The following is a 20,944-nucleotide window of genomic DNA, read 5'->3' on the forward strand; positions in this document are numbered from 1 at the left end:
CAAACAGTAGAGGAGGAGAAAAGAGGCCTTGAAGAATATATCAAGGACAGTGAAGAAGATGCACTTCAAATGGTCAATAACGAGAAACTATTCAACACCAATGAAAGAAAGCAGGCCTACAAGAAAGAACAAGTCAAGAACTGAGCAGAAAAATGGATAAAGAAGCCACTGCATGGTCAATATTTGCACAATATAAGTGGAAAATCAGACATCACCAAGACCTGGCAATGGCTTAAGAATGGCAACTTGAAGAAAGAAACAGAGGGTTTAATACTGGCTGCACAAGAACAGGCACTAAGAACAAATGCAATAAGAGCAAAAGTAGAAAAGTCAACAACAAACAGCAAGTGCCGCCTTTGTAAAGAAGCAGATGAAACAGTGGACCACCTAATCAGTTGTTGTAAAAAGATCGCGCAGACTGACTACAAACAAAGGCATGACAAAGTAGCAGGGATGATACACTGGAACATCTGCAAAAAATACAAGCTACCTGTAGCCAAAGATTGGTGGGACCATAAAACTGAAAAAGTTGTAGAAAATGAAGATGCAGAAATATTATGGGACTTCCGACTACAAACAGACAAACATCTGCCACACAATACACCATATATAACTGTAGTCAAGAAGAAAGAAAAACAAGTCAAAATAATCAACATAGCAATACCAGGGGATAGCAGAATAGAAGAAAAAGAAATAGAAAAAAATCACAAAATACAAAGATCTACAAATTGAAATTGAAAGGCTGTGGCAGAAGAAGACCAATATAATCCCAGTGGTAATTGGCACCCTAGGTTCAATTCCAAAACAACTTTAAGAGCACCTCAGCACCATAGGGGCCACAGAAATCACCATCAGCCAATGACAAAAAGCAACATTACTGGGAACAGCCTATATTCTGCGACGATATCTATAATAACAGCAACAACATTGATAATAAAATTCAGCCATCCCAAGTCCTTGGGAAGGACTCAATATCTGGATAAAACAAACCAGTCAATAACACCTGTCTGACTGTGTAAACAACAGCATAATAATAATCTAAAGGTACCATAGATGGTATCTGTATGTTTTACCCCCAAAGAGCAAATGACAGCTTTGTGGGGTGCAATAACCCCTTCTCCCTCATGGCTGTGTTCCTGATCTGTAAGCCTTCCTCATGGCTGTGTTTGCCATTAAACACACATATAGACAGGAGATCCCATGACAGGTCTCTCAAGACTTTATCTAGTTTTCTGACAGTAAAAGTAGGAGGAAAAAGGAGAGGAAGTTGTTGCTTCCCCAGGGGTTACCCCAGTAAAGCACAGATGGGCTAACTGGCAGGCTAGTGAAAATGGAGATAGTCACATAGGACACTTGAAAGCATCTGAAAAGAAACCAAGGCCATGGGAAGTACAGAGATAACAATGACTGAGTATTGTACCAGAAAGCAATTTGTTTCTTGGCCTGGTCTCTCTCTCTCTCTCTCTCTCTCTCTCTCTCTCTCTCTCTCTCTCACACACACACACACACACACACACACAGGGAAAGGTCCAATAAGAGGCTGTGCCTCCTTCCCACTCAGTTGCTCTCCTCCTTAAGGTGCCTTTCTTCACACATTCAGAAATATGGCTCTAGATAGCAGTGGAGAACTATTTCAAAATTGACTGTAACATGTATGTTTGCTCACTGGGAGCATATCACATCTTCCATCCTCATCATTTTCTTCTTATCCAGGGAATGCTATTAATGATTACTGAGGCCTGTTCTTCTCATCACTTGTTAACAATAACCTCTTTTCCCCCTTTTCCTTTGATGTTCTGATTCTTCTGAGCTCTTGTTGCTCTAGAATGCTTTTATTCCACTTGTTAGTTGATTTTCAGGGCCCCTTATATTTGACTTGGATCAGTGGTGTACCAAGTCGATTCATTATTACTAAATAGTGCTCATCATTATGATGGACAGGGGAGAGACAGAAACAAGACCTATCTGTTACTGTGACTCTTGCATGTGATGTGCTGGGCATCTCTTTGAGGATCCTCTGCATGAGGATATGATCATGTTGTGTCATGGAAGGAGTTCCAAACCTTGGGTCTCCAGCTGTTGTTGGACTACAAATCCCATCATCACAGTGCTGGGGAACTCCTGTCCTAGGGACTGATGGGACTGTTAGGGACTGATTGTCTCACTGCAGAGGTGTTGCCAGTGTTGCATAGGGATTAATCTCTTACATTCAGTTATATGGAATACATACTCAGGGACATAACTGGTTGAATGCTAATCCTACCCCCTACTTTATGTGACCCCAGTTTCTTGTGGCAAGCAAGTATTAACATTCCTTCTCAGAGCCTTTCTGATTACACCTTGTAAAGTCTGTAGGTCATACACAACTGGACAAAATCCTCAGCAACTGGTTCTTTATTAACAGAGAGGTCCCACTGGCAGCATCGTCTTAAAGTGCAAACAACAACAGAAGCCCTTTAGAGGCTTAGCTTGGCAGAGCATACAACATTCCTTCTCCCTGCGCCCCACCAAATAATGAAGTCCTAAGACACAGAACAGTAACAACGAGCACATTGGAATTGAGAACAGGAAAGAATATTCCTTTCTGAATTTTGCTTCAGAAAGGTTTGGAAATCCGTAGAAACAAATTGTGTTCCATTGTTAGTGACCATGTGTACAGACAGTCCAGTTCTAGCAAAAAGTCTCTGGAGAATGTGGTCAGTACTTGCAGAATTTGTCGATGACATACAAAACACCTCATATTGGAATATTAAGTCCCTTTTACAATAGAAGCTAAACATGTATACCACCCTTAGTTGTTAATTTCTAAAAAGGGAGGTACTTGAAACAACCCTGCCTAGAAGCCCCATCTTCCTATGTTGAAAACGTACTTGTAGAGACATGTAATGGCCTACACAGACACACACGCAAGCTATTCTCACAAGCAGCAGGAACCGGCTTAAGGGAGTCCAGCCGAGCTCCTGCTGCTTGTGTACAGCTGCCCAGGGAGGGCTCCCCACTTGTCTGCAGGGAGAGCACGTCAAGCCCGCATTATGGGACTTCCAGGGGTCAGATGGCCCCCGATCCCCACAGCCCCAACCAGCTCCGTAAGCGTGTGGGCGGCCAATTCGGCTGCCCAGGGCTAGCCCCCTGATCATCTGCGGGGAGAGTGGGCTTGAGAGTGGGTTCTCTCCTTCCAGAGAACTCTATTAGGCTCTACACACCGATCATGTGTAGATCCTCATTGTGATCCTCATTGTGTAGAAGCAAGGTAGGAGGAAAAGTCAGGTTTTCCTCCTATCTTGCTTCCACACAATCACTTCTACCCAGGTTTTCCTCCTAACTTTCTTCCACACAACCCGAAATTGGGAGCACACACAGCTCCCAAAACTGGGTAGAACACAGTTTTTGATTGTGTGAATGACCTCATTACCTTCGTGTACTACTTCATCAAAATGGTTTTCTCTTTTTAAAATAAAAATCCTTGCACAAAATAATCTGGTCTGAATAGTTAAGAGAAAGGAGTGGAAACATTAAATTGAAGTGTTCTTTATTTATTTTAGGATAGCTTTATTTCTTGTTTATTGGGGTTGCTTATTTTTTAAACCCTTAAGAAGAAATGAACAGAGGCTTAGGTAAGTGAAAGTTTGATTGACTGAACAAGTGGTTATGCTGTGCATAGAGAGATATGACAAAAGGCCACTATGATTGCCTTTACTAACAGGTTTCTAGAACAAGTAGTTGACTCAGGCACAGTCTCGGCAGGCCTCAGTCCCTAAAAATAGGTTCTAAGTGCCATGTTCTGCACGCAGGGCTAAAATAAAATCAGCTGTCTCAACCTACTTGCTTGAGAGAAGGGAGAGGTGTGTGTGTCAGTGGAGCTGGTCTCCACTAGACTGTACATTCAGGGGACTGGGAACTTTATCTTACAAAGAGAGTCAAGGAAAAAGGTCTGCTAGGAGAGGACTATAAAAACCTTTCTGTCACAAAGAGGCTGCAGTTCTATAACTCAAGCTGGAATTCTGAACTCCAGAAACGGTAAGTGGGTTCCTGTGTGTTTGATAAGTTTCTGTGTATTCATGTGAGGTAGCACCAAGCAAGAAGAGTCTATGTGAGCAGTGGGGGGAAATTGCTTATTTCTCAAGGTGTGAAGTTTATGTTCTGTAAGAGATGGCAAGTCATTTGTAACAATGAAAAAACTAGGCACATTCAAATAAGTGACATTTGAATGTTGCTGAGGAGCAACACAGAATGCAAATCTTAATACCTGGTGTCTCTACTGGTGTCAGGGCTGTTCAAATAATCATTTCAGCTGGCAGCAGCTACATTCTCTTTTTTACCTGTGTTGATTTGCTGCTGTGATGCTTTGGGCTGAGCTGCTTATCTACATGCTAACACCACATGTTGAAGTCAGCATGAATAGGCTTTTGACACCCGATCACAGCTACAGCTTTTGAAGCAAAGAACTGGTTCCAGAACTGGTTCCATTCCAATTTCCACATGCCATCCCAAACCCACTTTTTTGGAAGTAAATCCCCTCTTGAAATTAGTGGGGCTTCTGCGTGATGTATTTGGGGTGAGGTGGCTGCGTCTTAAGAATCGGTGTATATATTTCTGGGATTTTACATTCTTGTGTGTTTAAGATTTAAAAATCTGTCATTGTAAGGTCAGCTTAACTGGATATGTAATGCTTTTTATCATAAGAAATTAATTCAAGGTATTCTTTACGATTCTGTAGAAATCTCACCCAGAACTTTGAAGGTTGTAACTGACAACTGAAATTTCTCTGGCTGTGGATGTTTCAATTTCTCTTGACTGTAGTACAGGTGAATTAAGGCCATAATACGATCAATTTACTCACCTAACAAGGCCCAATAAGCAAGCCAATAGTAAAAATATTTCATTTGATTTGAACAGTTTATGTTTACTAGCATTTTTTGTACATTCCATGATCCCCACATATATGAAGCATGATGATATTGGAAAACCTCACAGAAACTAGCAGAAGCTTAATATACCAGGTTTTCATTCAAAAGTTATGTACAACAACGTTTGCAATGGCAAATGATCAAAAGTCGAATGGCTTATAGTCAAAATTTAAGATTAGACTACTCATCACAATATTTAGCATTCTGGCATATTTTCTTTATTATTCATCCTGGAAAATTCTGGGTAGTGGTACTCCACTCCAGTTGCGTTCATGTTAGGTAAGTGTTATTTGCCTTCTAATGATATATCTACATGATAACCTAATACGATATTACATCACACAGTGCTTGCTTCTTTCATGAGATCACCATTCCTAATTGTGTCACATTGGCTAAGAGGTTCACAAGGTGTTCAGAAGCAATATGTATGTCACTTAATTCATTTACTGCAGTAAGTATTTAAAGACCATTACTGAGTCTCAGTCTTTGTAAAAATAGTTATGATGACAATAAAGAGGTATGCTAGCTATCACGTATATGCACTGTTTAGTGTATTATAATTGATGTTGACGTAAAGAAATACGGATCCTTACTGGGGTGTTTAGAATGTTAATAGGCTGTAAGGTCGTTCTCAGGACCATAATGGGTGCAGGAGGGCGGGAAGATAGGGTTGAACCTGCCCCCCACCCAAGTTGAGCAAGGAGCTCCACTTTGGTGTGCTATTGCATGCCCACACGATCCATTTTGTGGATCACTGGAGGCTGGGAAAATGAGTCCCGGCTCCAGAAATCCCATAATGCACTGCATGATAAAGCACGGTGCATTGGCGGATTCTCCTGTGAGTTGGGCACGCAGGCTGTGTGTGGCCCAAGCATACACACAATTCCAAACCTGGGATTGAGGGCATGCTCACGCCCCTTTTAATCCCCGGTGAAGGGCCGGGATTAAGAGTCAGGCTAGCAGGAGCGGAAGTGCTGGGATTGGGAGTGAACCTGGTGCTCTACACGAGCAGCCCAATCCAGGCTGGGTTTCCCTAGCCTGGGTTGGGCTGCTTGTGTGAATAGCTTTGCTTAGTTGCTTTCCCTTAAGCCCCCCCGCCGCACACGATTATTTAGCTTGTACTTAATTAAATCAGAAGCTGCCACATGTTGAACTCAGCATTACAGACAAATTCCCAGTGGAATAATCCATTTTAAGATAGCATTTGTTGTTCTATCCAGGCTATCCACACAATCAGCTCAGCCACAGCAGCGCTGCTGGAAGTACATGACTTAAACTGTGGCTGTCTCAAGCTGAACAATTGTGGGAATTTGGCCTTATTGTTCTCACAGTCTACATTCAAGATGCTAATCTGAACAATTGCTTCACTCATTGCCGTTTTCACTGCCTTTCTGAACTGAGATGGATCTTCTCACTCCTGGATGATCGGACTAAGTGTTGGTCATTGCTCAAAAACTAGCAATGGGATTTATCATTCCAAAATGTGCATGCTTCTGAAAGCTCTCCTCTATGGATGTCAAAAATGGGGACTGAAAAAGTCCCCATTTTTAAAGTATTCCAAATCATCTTCACCACCACCTCCTCGACCTACAAACTGGGGATTATTGACCAGCCATATCATGTCTCAAAGGTCCATCTTTATTTGTGAGCTTTTAAGACCCACTGAAGTCATAACCAGTTTCAGGATTGCTGCCCAGCCACTTATACGAGCACTAGGATGTTGTTTTCAGTTCTGCATGGGGCAGATTATTTTGGACTGTGTTCCTATTTAGAGCTTTTATTCTAATCAAGAAATGCTTGGCATCATTCAGTATATGACATTCAAAACTTTTCATGAGCTGTGCTGTTATCAGGACCCACTTAATGTCAAATAAGCCAGGGATCAAAAAGCCTGTTATGTTATATATTAAAACATAAAAAACCCCAACCCCTTTGGTCTAAAGTGAGAGTTACAAGTGCTTATAGTATTTACTTGTGCTCCAAAAACTGTGGAAATAGCAAGTTATTAAAAGTAATTGCCTTAATTTCCGTGTCATGCAAGTGGTAAAGACTTTGTATAGCCTTTTATATTAAGCTATCTTTATAAATTAAGCTTTATGCATCCACACTGTGTCTTGGTCTTTCACCTTAACACTGGATTGAGAAGCAGTGTGTCCAGGCAGAAATTCAAGAGGTGCAACCCTCCCAATGACTTATGACAAATGCACCTGATGAATTTGTACCTGAAGCATCTCTACAGGACGCTACCATACCTGTGTAATATTTTTTTCTTTTATTTCCCTAAAATTCCTAAAATTAGATACCACAATAATGGATTTACCTTAATACTTAACGGAAACAGTGTGAGTTGGTAAAACCAAAATTGCTAGTCTACAGTAAACTATGAGTGTGCAAAATAACTATTGAAGGCCATAGACATTATCATCTCAGTCACTTGTACATGTGCTTGCTATTTTAATGGTGGCTCCCCTGATTTGCTAGTACAAATAAATGCATCAGCAAACAAGTTCCCTCCATTAAAATGAATGGAGAACCAGGAACCCCTTCTAGTGGGGGAATAGCCATCAGACATCATAGTTTCTACACCAAGAGCAGATTTTAGTTAGACTGGGGCATTTGAGTCTTGTAACATCAACTGGGGTTACTACAATCTGCTAGATCCATTGGAGCATTTGGGTCTGGTAACATCAGCTCAGATTACTACAATCTACTAGTCACACTGGGCCGTTTAGGTCTGGTAACATCAGCTCAGATTACAACAATCTATGAGATACACTAGGGCATTGGGGTCTGGTAACATCCGCTAGGATTACTACAACCTGCTAGAGGTATTATTGGAAGAAATATAATCATATTTATGTTGAGTATGGTGCAGAAACACTGTATTGTCATAGGCCATTTTATTCAGTGCCCTGTTTATCCATTTAGATATAACAGATTACTCTTATCCCCACTATTCATTTTGTTTTCCACTGGTTTTAAAAATAGGTATGTTCAGGGAAAAGGAAATATGAGCATGTGAATAATTAAAGCTGAAAATAAAAGAGATGGTTTATTTTTTACCTCTGGTATGTGCTATAATCTATTCATCATCCATGTTATATGAGCTCTTCTCTCACAGTGCCCTGTCACTGGACATGTATCATTTTTCACTGAAGATCTTTTGAATACCTTAAAAGAGCTTCACAGTTTATTCGATTTGTACAGGAAATGTGGCCCTTGTGTGTCCAAGATTTAGATGTGTCAATTTAAGCCCCCACCCCCTGCCACCAGACAAGTGTTTGGCTAGAGTTTAAAATATTACCAGTCATTAAATGAATCCTAAAATGGTTTATTTTGGGAGATTGCTGTGCTAGTCATAGATCAGGTGGCACCATCCTGATAGCCGTCCTTACATTCTGTCTGACTGTGAGTTGTGCTCTAAAATTGTTGGTTACATATTTAAATATGTGGAACCTCATGAGGATTCTAGTTTTAAATAGGTTGTAACCGAAGAGAAGCACAACTGATTCAGAGTAAGTCTGCTGAGCTCAAATGTCAGAGAATGTCTTTTTGTGTATGTGATTTTAAACATGCTGCAATGTTGTTCAAAACTCTGCAACACAGAGAAGCAAATCTAATCCTGAGGAATATATGGAGGAGTGGAGGGGAGGTGGGGGTGGGGAGAAACTGGACTAGGGCCGGGATGGGTGCCTTAAGCACAAACAGCTCCCTTACATGAATGGAATTCATGGGAAACCACAGTTTTTCAAGAGTGAGGCTGGAAGATTTGATTCTGAACAAGGATGTTGTTCTTGATGACCTTTAAAAGGAAGTCAATTGTCTGTCTTTCCAATAACTTATACCTTTAGCTCATGGACCTGCCAATTTCTGGCCAATTTTGTTCTGCGATTTTTGATGAAGCTTTTGGCTTATTTCCTCCCCGCCATAATAAAGCCTAAGTACATATAGCTGACTCTACTTACATTCATAGCTCTATTCAGACACTGAGCCCATGCACACAACTTCTTTTCTTGGAGACGGGGAGGGACAGGGTAAAGGCAAGATGGCTCCTGCCTTCCCCCAAGCAGTGCGGCAGCAGGGAGGACGGGGGAAGGACTCCCGGCCTCCGGATATCCCACAACGCACTGCGTGATGAGTACGGTGCACTGGGAGATTCAGATGTTCTAGGAGCCCAACTCTGTGTGTGTTCGGGCTGTGTGCAGCCCACGCACACACACACAACCCCATACCTGGGGTTAAGGGTGCAGCCGCACACTTTAAACCAGGTTAAAGTCTGGATTAAATTCCTCGGTTTACGGGACAGGCAGCACCAGGTTTGATGTCAATCCTGGTGTTTCACACAGGCACCCAAACCCAAGCAGGACTGCCCAAGCCTCTGTTTGACTGCTCATGTGAACAGCCTCATTATGTTGTACCTACATTCAGGTGTAGCACACATACATGTTACTAAAAGTGAAACTGGATACAGGACCCCTGAAATGTAGGTTACAGATAGGAAGTGTACTATGTACCTGCGCTCAACATGGCATGTGCATAACTATACCTGTGTACTGGTCTGTATCTGTGTTTACTGTACACAGATTTTATGCGTGTTGAATGTGTTAAACGTAATGTGTGAATAGGGTCTATCATTTTGGGGGAAGGCAGAGCTCATGCTTTGCATACAGAATATCCCAGGTCAATCAGAGGTACCTTGAGGTAGACCTTTCCTGGAACCCTGAAAAGGCACTACCAATCAATATAGACAATTCTCAGTCAGCTAGATGAACCAGTGGTCTGGCTCAATATAAAGCAGCTTCATACACTCGCATGTTATATTTGCCAGTTCAGTTTTCCTTCTGTAGAGGAGGAGGAAGAGGAGGAGAATGTGTTACTCTTCCCTCTCTTCTTTTCATTTCCACTATCAAAACTGAGATTGTAAACTTCTCGGGACAGGGACCTCTCTATAATATTACTTTAGTAACATCATTATGAGGATGAAGTGGACAATTTGACTGATGACAGTCTGCTGAACATATGCTGTTTGTAAGGTTCATTTGCTTGGCCTTATTCCTTGTGAAATTCCAAGACTAAACTGCAGGTTGGGACTGCTGTATCCAAGGGTGAAGTTTCTAATCTCACAGCCCCATGAGCAAAATTGAGGTCTCTGCTGTGATTTGGCCACTGTCAGAAAGAGATCTTTGTACTTGGTGAAAACAGAAATGCTGCTTTTTGCAGCTCTGCAATAATGGAAACATTTCATTTCTGGCAGGGAGCAGGACTGGCCCAAAGCCCACAAGGTACTTGTTTTGCTTTCCATACAAGCAGTTTTGTAGTTTTAATTTTTGCTAGTTCATGTGGTGCCTTTTGGTGGTTTTTGGCAGTGAGCTTGATTGCATTATAGAAGGTTCACAGGTTCAAAGCTGCTTTCTATTTTTAATCTGCCAGGGGAGTTTAATTCCCATTCTTTCATGCCTTATAAGTGCTACAGTGATAATTACTTAAGTGGCATCCTTGACTCGTGTTTTCTCCTAGCTTTCAACAGATGAAGCAGAACACACTCATATGATACAAATCGAGATCTACACATGTGTGCAAGGTTATTCCTAATAGTTTAGCTCAGCCAGCATCCATTATTGTGGGATATGAGCTCTGTGGGACTTTGTTCTAAATAAAATTTGTTTAGGGTCAGGATGATGGAGACTTTAGCTGCTGGTTGTCATTGAACATATGATCTTGACTCAGTACAGATCTTCTCTACAAGGCAGAAGGGTGATTTGGCAGCTCACTTCTCCACTCACATTTCCTCAAATTTAACATTGTTCACTGAGTAGCACTGAAACTGCAATTAAAAGAGAGAGAGAAAGGTTTGGTATATTGAAAGAGGACAGGGGCAAAGGGAAACCTTAGCTGCTTTGGAGCTTATCTGCCATCACACAGCGAGAGAATATAGATTTCCTGGAACTTCGGAAAGGTAATTTTTGTGAGGTCAAAAACCAACCAACTTTATCATCTATTCAACATGCTCATCAAGGGCAGCCTGTTCAGAACAGGAAACCAGTCCAGAAACCGCATCTCTATAAACTCCTGTATTGCCATGCAAATACTAAAATGTCACAAGAAGACATTCCAAACACACTTACATTGGGTAGAAAGACTGGCTGCAGTCCATGGACTGAATGTTGGCATTTTAGCTTTCTCTGAGGAGGATTGCTACCCTCCAGGATTGGTCTGGAGTCTCCAGGAATCGGCCTCAATCTCCAGGTGATGATTGAAAGCAATCTTGGAGATTGTAATGACTTGATATTTTGGAAAATTTGTGGGGGTGAGATGGGGGGGGGGGGAATCTCCAGGAATAGCTTCAGTCAGAACTGGCAGCCCTAGAGATGAGCCTTAATCTAATGTGAAGAGTGACCATATTCCATGAATATGGAACCTGTCCCTAAAGCTCTAAAAAAGATCCCCATTCAACAATGTTTTTCCCTCACCATACAACGCAGCTGAAAGAAACGGCTTCTTAGATTGTCCTTTTAAGATCCCCAAGGAAGAAAAAACTAAGCCCCACTCCTGTTGAAAAATGGGTATTCTAGCTATAAAGGATCAGCTCTCCCTGACAACTGGTAATGTCTTCACAATTGGTGGCCCCTTCCCCCAAGTGGTTTGGTCTCAGCTAATAATTGCCATGGCTTGGCAAGTAGTCCTATGTGTCCTTGTAGGGACATTTAAACATAATGTCAGGCTTGCATTTATTAACTTAAAAGGTGATTTCAAAGCTAAGAAAATGTTGTGACACCGAGAAATAATTTCAAAGTGAGTCAGACGTTGATCTGAGAACCGCAAGACTGTCAAAAAGGAGCAGTGACATTTTAATGACTTGCAAACTACCCACGCTCTCTGGTTTTTGCCTCCCTCTCTCTAATTTGCATTAAATCGTACACTTCTAGGCTCACATACCTTATAGGTTGGATTACCCATGAGACTGAATATTTCAGTATGCCCCACTTTGTGTGCAATTTGAGTGCATCCACCTCTATAAACCCTTCCCCTGTAGCTCCTTTGTCAGATTCTGTTACTTCTCCAGGTTTAATTTATAAAGCAAAAAAGGAAGCTATGATGACAGCACTTAAGGTAGGAAATTATTAAGAAAGGAATATACCTCTGTTGCACGGGTGAAGCCCTCCTTATGGATTGGGCTCTATTGATTATGACATCATATCTTTCTCGAAGTTATAGCTGAGTAATTCAGATGTACTTATTATAAGGATGAGAGACTGAATGGATGCTAGTGGAAAAGATCACTTCTAATCCTTGCTTCTTATTCAACATATCCAATTTTCAGTGGTTCCATTTATAATGAGAAATACCCCTTGTTAAGGTGAGGATGGTACTGCAACATTATTTAATATGTCAGCAATTATGAGGCATAGAAATCAAATGTCTGAACAATGTAATAACTACAATCATTACATTTAAGATTAATCGTAGCACTCTTTTAATATTTTCCAAACTGGATTTAGTTTTTATTAGTTACATTCTGAAGTATTATTCAAAATGAATTTTCCCGCTATTTTCCTTGTATTTCTTACAACACTCTCCTGTGACACGTAGAGAGATTGGTGTTTTTACATTTCTGGATAATTACAATAATTACACAAATATTTATATTGAAGCTATACATAAAACATATTCAAGTATGTTCCAAGTCCAACAGACTTGAACCAATGACTAACATAATTTGAAAAAGGAGAGCACATCTCCCCCAAAATCTCAAGTTTCAGTCTCTTTTTCTATACTTTTCTTTCATTTGAAAGCAAAGGGGCTAACTGTGGATACCAGTGGTGGAGCATAAGTACATTTCAGTGTGTTAAAACAATCTCCGTAGCAACTACAGCTACCCCTCACAATAAACGCCTAATGAACTATTGAGAAATGACTAGAAGATGGAATATATCTCAGAAGTAATTCCTTAAAACTAAAATCATATAATGCCAGAAGTATTACATGAATTCGTTTTTTGACATTCAGGCCCCAAATGGGAGATTATTGTGTATATCCACAATGTAAACATGGATGTATTATTATGAGAGACTTTTAAAAATTATTAATATTGTATTGGTTCTCCAGCAATGACCAATAACAAATAATCATTTTGACAGATATGAATAAGCAACAACATTAACTGGGCAATGCATGGCATATTTTATGAATGGCTACAATGGCAAGGTGTGAAAAGAATGAGAGAGAGATCGAGAGAGAGATCGCTCATTTACTTCCCCCCCCTAGAATTGCTCACCAAGTATATATTGCATTTATTTCATATGTGTGATCTAAGTGATCCAGATATGATAGTGATGAATCCAAGCGAATGTAAGGATCTAGGCCTACACAGTAACTTTAACAAGTGCCCCCTTCCGCCAGCCTCTCAAAAAACTCACACTCTACTCATTTTTTCAGTTCATATTCTCATCTTAAATATACGATACACCAAACACTTTCTGTGATCATCTGTTAAATATGAGCCTTCCCTAACTACTGGATAAGCAGTTGAGATCCATAGAATATCCACACGCATTCTACCTCATCAGGTAAAATGGTCAGCAACAGGTTGGCAGTGCAGCTGCTGAAATGAAATTAAAAGGTTGTTCACATGACCTTCGGGGCTGGGGCTGGGGAGGGCTGGAATGGTAGACAGGAGCCTTCCTGCCTTCCCCCCACACGACCGGAGTCCTCAGTGGGTTCTGCTGTATGCGCGCCCACATGAGTGGTGTGGGAGGCGGGGCAAAGACAGCCTGGCCACCAGAAATCCCACAGTGCACCGTGCGAGCAGCACAGTGGACTGGGATATCTCCTGGCTGCCAGGCGGCACCTTCCCCTGGTCTCTATGGCCAGGATGATGCCCAGCAGTCTGAGTGCCCACATGGCCAGACAAGGAAGTAGGAGGTGTGCTTGCATCCTACCTCACTTTTAGTCCAGGTTTTGAACCCAGGCTACCCCAAGGATGGAGTGCTAGGATCAGGAGGGATCCCAGTGCTTCTCACAACTAGCCCTACCCAGGCGAGCACTATTTTACCAGGTAGGGGGTCACATTTTCCTCATATTTTGTTTGGGGGAAACACTTCAAGCAGGAACTAAGGATGAAACAGGAAGGGCTTTGTACCACTGATAGGAGGGATATCACAATATAATTCTTTCTTTACTAGTTTGTTGGAAGGCACAAGAATCCTCTTAATTATCACTAAAATCAAATCATGATGCCATCACTGAAATTCATGAGAAGGTAATGAAATTTCAAAATCCTAGTAAATGCAAAAATTGCAGGTAGGCATGTTTAATCCATAAGTATCAGTAGGATAAGTTTTTATTATGACAGAGCAAAGTGTCATAAAATAATGGGCAAGCTTTTGATTTCCATAGGATTCTTCTTCTGGCTGGATAAGAAAAGCCAAAAAGCAAAAGGCAGGGGAAGAGCAAAAGCCTGTCATGATGAAAAAGCCCAAAGTCTGCAGTTTGTGACAGTCTTAAGATGGAGTGGTGTTATGCAGATTAGGTAAAATTGTGCTAGGTGCAAAACAGATTTCCAGATCTCCTGAGACAAAAAACCAATCCATAGGAGTTCTGTCTTTGAGCTCATCAAAGCTATCAGTTATTAGAATCAACTTCTGAATAAATATAGTGGCTGACATCCAGGCTAAACAAAAAAGTGCCAGTGCCACATTCTCTCAGGGAGCAGCATTTTTTGTCAATCTCCTCTTTGCTCTGAAGCACCTGTGTCTGCCAAAAATATGTCCCTAAGGGTCACACAGCTTCAGTGACATATATTTGGGGGTGACAGTCTGCTTCAGAGTGACAGGGATATCAACTAAAATTGCCTTACCCTGGAGCAGGCGCTGCACATTCACTACATTGGTGTTTCCTTAGTTTGGATGTCAGCCAGTGACAAATTCTAGTTACTGAACAGTGTAAACACTTTGCCCTTATGTTCCCCTCCAAACACCATTATGAGAAGAAAGCGTTAAAAAAACAAGCACCACAAAAATGAAGACTGCATTCCTGGGACAGTGTGTTCAGTGTGAGAGTTGGATGTTGCCTAACACCTCCCCAAAGGATACTCAAATATAGGCCTGGTGTATCCATGCAGGAATTAATAGCAAGGTTCTGGTGCAGTGTGTGGAATATTTCAGCAGATATAGAATTGCAGGCTTAATGTTTCCCATTTCTGAAGCAAGCATCCTGTTTACAGGAATTGTATGTTACTGAATCAAAGTTTCCATGCACTGTGTACTGGTGCAGTTTTTATGACAGTCGACTTGGGGGAGGGGGACAGTTGATTCTCGAGACGCAGATGATTAATAAGCCAGAGGATGTTCACAACATACTTTCCTTATCTCCATCTGAATCAAGAGTGAGACTATTCATGGTGGTGCTTTTAAGACATCCTGTTAATTATATATGATTCTCTTGACATAGCGGGGGAAGAAGGAAAATGCCAACAGAAGGCTGTTTGGTGCTTGTAGTGAATGCTGCTATTTCTGAGACGCTGCAGATGGCTGTGTACACATTCTCTAGACTGCGGGATCAAGGAGCATACATTAGCTTCCTCTTCTAAGTCAAAGGGAGTAAAAGGATGGGCAGAGATATGCCTTACCTGTTTTGCATTTCCCTCAGAGTCACAACCAATATTATCACACACACACCCCTATTCTTTGTAGAGAGAGAGACACCTGCCTGCAACCTTCGAGAAGCTGCTGCCAGTCTGTGTAGACAATACTGAGCTAGATGGATCAATGGTCTGTCTCGGTATAAGGCAGGTTCCTATTTATGAATGCATTTTAGGATTACAAGTATGTACTTTAAAAAAAAAGTACCTTACTGGTTTCTTTTCCAATCCACATGTCCTCCTAATAATTTGAAAAGAAAGTTCTTTTCCATAGATATCTATTACTATTATCTTTTAAGTTATTTTCTCTTCAAATCTAATTGTACAGATGCAGGATCACATGTATAGCTAAGATGAGGTGTAAAAACAATGTACTAGCATTATAAACTCTGAATATTCAACTGTTCCTAAAATCCAAATCATACCTTCAATCCACCTGAGATTTGGCACAGGAGAGACACACATCTTTTGATTACATTCAATAACAAAGCAAACTGAAGTGACTGAAAATGGAGGGGCAGAAGGGAAAACTGACTGACAAAGCAACCTGCCTAGAGAGCAGGAGGCTGTTGGTTTGAATCCCTGCTGAATATGTGAAACTCCTATATTGGGCAGCAGCAATATAGGAAGATGCTGAAAGTCATCATCTCATACTGTGCAGGAGGAGGCAATGGTAAACCCCTTCTGTATTCTACCAAGAAAACCACAAATCTCCATTCAGGCTAAGGGCCAAGAAAACATTTGCATTGCCATCAATATGAATGCATATTGGGGGCCAGGGAGAAAGATTCACTGGAAGAGTGATCGTGAAGCTGTTGCAACGGTTGAATTTCTGCCTGGACATCTGTAGAATTCATGAACACATTGTGCCTTGTAGAGATGCATCAGGCAGAAATTTATTTTTATTTTTTAAAACACATTTTTATACCACCCAAAACATACGTCTCCGAGTGGTTTACAACATTTGGTGCATTTGAAATGCATTTGGTGCATTTGTCGCAAGTAATTGTGAAAGCTACACCTGTTGGATTTCTGCCTGGGCATATCCCTACCCAGCCCAATGTCTTATTCCTTTTTCTATGTAAGCACTCTGAGAGCTTTTTTTGGTTAGAGAACAGTATATGAATATATTTAATATTCATGATGATGGTGTTGAAAAACCATGACAAAGTGGGGATGCACAGAGCCTAATTTACAAAGCCAACATAATATACAAGACTGTACAAAGTCCTTTCTGCTCACATAGCATGACAGTTAAGGTGACCACCTTAACTTGCCATTTTCATGCCCTTTAGGGCATGAGTGAAAACCATAAGCATTTTAAATCCCCTTTGAAGCTTAAACGTTTTGATACCAAGCTATGGGAGAAGTAGTAAGGGATGTGCAGATAAATTCCTGTTCATCAACAATCAACATCATTTTGCCAAAAGAAAACTGCTACATGTGTAGTGCTTTTTGAAACAGCATGTTCCTTGGATAGTTATAGGAGATACTCCATCTACTGGTGTGTTTCGGAGCACTACGGCCTAGAAGTAACTATACTGTAACTATTTAGTATTGTTCACCACCCAAGATCTACAACTATGCACCGATCTTCAGAACAGTTAAAAGAAGAAAACACTGTCACAGTCATTTTGGAAAGATTCAGCATAAGTGATTCTCACAGAAAAAGTTTCCTGCCATACATCAAACTGTTTAAATAGTAGTAGAATGAAGGATTTCAAAATGCAAATAAAATCTTATATTTAAAGGAAGGGGAATTTGATTTTGCTGCTCTGCTTTCTAGGCTCCCAGCAAATGAACATATTTTCTTTTCTTTGGAGTTCTATCACAATAGAATGGCAACTATACCGCTAAGTTGTCTTTGGAAACAACTTAGTGGTAATTTGCCATTGCTCTGGTCCCATGATATCTGCAGTGCAACAGATCCCTACAGTACAGTACAAGGGATCAGTGACTTTTTCTGTAATAACAGCATATTGCAATTTTTACTTATAAGTAGGGAAGTGCAAATTGATTCACCTGCGAATCGATCCATGGCAAATCGGTGTAATTCATTGCACCCCCAGGCCCCCAATGAAGACAGGACACGCTTAGTTGGAGTAAATAAGGGCCACTTTTATTATTGTACAGAGGTAACAACACTTGCAACAGGGTCCCAATTAACCAGAGTGCGGATACTCATCTCGCATGGTGGCCCTTCCTAGTGAAGGGCACCCCACACCAGGGCAAAGGGCCAGGTCCTGATTTGGTCAGGTTCCAAGTCCTGACCTCCTCTCACCACGGGGCTCCACCCTGCTGTGAGGGGGGTGGACCAACACCCCCCCAACCCAAGCCGTCAAAGCTCTGAGCCGGTGAGTCACGCCAACCCCCCGAGTGGGGGCCATTCCCAACCTTACGGACCATCAAAGCCCTGAAAGGCTGTTTCTTGACACATACCCCTCAGCCAACTGGCCCTCCAGCCAAACACAGATCCCTGAATCTACCTACAGGTGAAACTCGGAAAATTAGAATATCGTGCAAAAGTCCATTAATTTCAGTAATGCAAATTAAAAGGTGAAACTGATATATGAGACAAACGCATTACATGCAAAGCGAGATTAGTCAAGCCTTAATTTGTTATAATTGTGATGATCATGGCGTACAGCTCATGAAAACCCCAAATCCACAATCCCAGAAAATTAGAATATTACATGGAACCAAGAAGACAAGGATTGTAGAATAGAACAATATCGGACCTCTGAAAAGTATAAGCATGCATATGTATTCAGTACTTGGTTTGGGCCCCTTTTGCAGCAATTACTGCCTCAGTGCGGCGTGGCATGGATGCTATCAGCCTGTGGCACTGATGAGGTGTTATGGAAGACCAGGATGCTTCATTAGTGGCCTTCAGCTCTTCTGCATTGTTTGGTCTCATGTCTCTCATCCTTCTCTTGGCAATGCCCCATAGATTCTCTATGGGGTCAGGTCAGGCGAGTTTGCTGGCCAATCAAGCACAGTACACTGTATACTTTTCAGTGGTCCGATATTGTTCTATTCTACAATCCTTGTCTTCTTGGTTCCATGTAATATTTTAATTTTCTGAGATTGTGGATTTGGGGTTTTCATGAGCTGTACGCCATGATCATCACAATTATAACAAATTAAGGCTTGACTAATCTCGCTTTGCATGTAATGCGTCTGTCTCATATATCAGTTTCACCTTTTAATTTGCATTACTGAAATTAATGGACTTTTGCACGATATTCTAATTTTCAGAGTTTCACCTGTACTCAACACCCACACTCTCCTGCAAAGTGACCAATCGATTCCTTGTGCCTACTTGCCACCCGGTGTCCCTTTGTAATGATGGCTACCAATGGCTCAGCTCCTAAGCCTCAGTGAGAAGTAGGCGAAAAAAAGCCTGCACCTCAGCCAATCTGGCACAGCCCAAAAAATTCCTACTTGGCCCCCGTAGGCGACCGGCTATCCCTCACTGAGTAACAGGAGGGTGGGTGGGTGCCTGGCAGCAAAGAGACTGCCTGTGAGGAGGCTATCTCCTTCCCCCTGCCCCCTCTCCTTACTGGCGTGGCCACGTGGAGGGGGACAAGATGGCGCTGGCGTGCCTGCTTCTCAGGTCGGGCACACAACCCCACCCCCGCCCACCGCTCGGGATTCACATTGGAGACACCATTTTGTTTATGTGTTTTTCAGTCGCTAATTGGTTTTCTGGCACTGGCTTCTGATTGGATTGAGATCTCCTTGCTTCTTGGTTGGCTTGTTGTCTTTCAAATCAGGTGTTGGTGTTGGCAACTGTGCCCCCATTGGCTGAGAGACAGGAGGCCAAAGGGGGCAGTTTCAAAATGTATTTAAGGGGTTTCTTGGAGGCAGAGAGATCCTCTCCTTTTGTGCTTAGGAGAGGAGAGAAGATCGGAGGGAGAGAGAGAGAGGCTGCAGCAGCCCTGAGATGAGAGCAGAGACTGTGGTCTGGGCCTGCCTCCCTGCCTCGCCCAGCAGTGAGTAGAGAGAGAGACAGAGAGTGTTTTGTATATCTCTCACACCTTTTAACTGCAGTTGCAACAACTGCTTTGCATATATATAATACCAGGAGCACCAGTGGCTTAACTGGGTGCTGCTTGGAATTTATTATTATTATTATTATTATTATTATTATTATTATTATTATTATTATTATTATTGCTTGTAGCCAGCCTCACCCCCCCCCCCACTGGCTTTAATAAGTGGGGCAGCAGCATAGGGAGGCTGGCGGCAGCCTGTATGCATTTGCGGGCCCTGGCCCCGCCCCCTGTGTCTGGCATCAGACACAGTGGGCCAGCTAGTCACGCCCCCGCATCTGATGTCATATGCGGGGGCATGGTCACCCTCCCAAATGGGGCCACGGGGCCCCGTTTGGAAGGGAGATCAGCCCATACTGTCTTGGGCAGCACGGGCTGGAGCAACTGATCCGACTGCACTGCTAAAGCAGCATCAGACTTTGATTCAGTTCAAATTTGAACCGACCCGCTGCTGGCAGTTCCATGCACACCCCTACTTTGTACAGTCTGGAATATGATCATGGCTTTTTAAAATGAGGCAACATACACCCATCTTTGCCTTGGTCTTTCAGTTGGACATTGGGCTGGGGAGGAATGCATCCAGGTAGGCATTTAACAGATGCATTTTCCCCTGTCACTTCCTAGACATGCCCCTGATGAATGGAGTCTCATTTCTAGAGCAGTTATCATATACCAGACTGTACCAAGTCTTTACCGCTTACATGATGTGGAAGTAAAGACAGGCAACTTAACTTGCAATTTCCATTCTTTTTAGAGCATGCATGAAAATGTAAATCATCTCCTCTCAAACCTAAGGTTTTGGTATTACTGAATTTTAAATATGTGGCTCTAGGAGGTAGGGATGTGCCCCAAACTGGGTTTTTCGGTTTGTCTCAAATCTGACCAGGTTTCCTGTCAGCTTGAACTGGCTCACAGCTCTACTGGTATAGGGGAATCCAATGAGGCTTCCCCTTTACCAATAAAGGGTAAGGGGGCTTCCCTAAATGTAGAAGAGCAGGCAGGAAGGGAGTAATTTACTACATATGAGTGTTGGTGGCGGTCACAGGGGGTGGTGGGGGCAGCAGCAGCCACGGGGGCAGTGGGGTTGGCGGCTCCCCACACACACAGGCCTCCCCCAAAGGATCCCAGGCTGGTGGTGGCCCAATATGGGCCTTTTTGGGCCTGGTTCAGGCCTCTGCGAACATGTGGAGACCATGTTAGTGACTTCCATGCATGCACAGAGATTGTTTGCATGACTCGAGGCCCGGACCATGACTAGAGGCCAAAGAAGGCGCGAACTGGGCTGCCTTCAGCCCTGGGTACTCTGAGGTAGGCTGACAGGGATAGGGATGAGCTGCCCTGCC

General features: G+C 42.3%; 1 protein-coding gene across 6 annotated transcripts in view; it reads left to right on the plus strand.

The window, feature by feature from the left end:
• XIRP2 (xin actin binding repeat containing 2) overlaps positions 1-20,944 on the plus strand; it is a 219,291-nt gene that overhangs the window by 114,792 nt on the left and 83,555 nt on the right. Inside the window, exon 1 of one of the 6 annotated variants that reach the window (XM_053264629.1) lies at positions 3,828-4,017. The exons of the other annotated variants lie outside the window; for them this stretch is intronic. The gene's annotated coding sequence lies outside the window, so the exon portion shown is untranslated. Of the gene's footprint in view, positions 1-3,827; positions 4,018-20,944 lie in introns of those variants that run through there. 6 annotated transcript variants of the gene reach the window in all.

The sequence above is a fragment of the Hemicordylus capensis genome, chromosome 1 (assembly GCF_027244095.1).
Source record: "Hemicordylus capensis ecotype Gifberg chromosome 1, rHemCap1.1.pri, whole genome shotgun sequence".
In the NCBI taxonomy this organism is placed as follows: Eukaryota; Metazoa; Chordata; class Lepidosauria; order Squamata; family Cordylidae; genus Hemicordylus; species Hemicordylus capensis.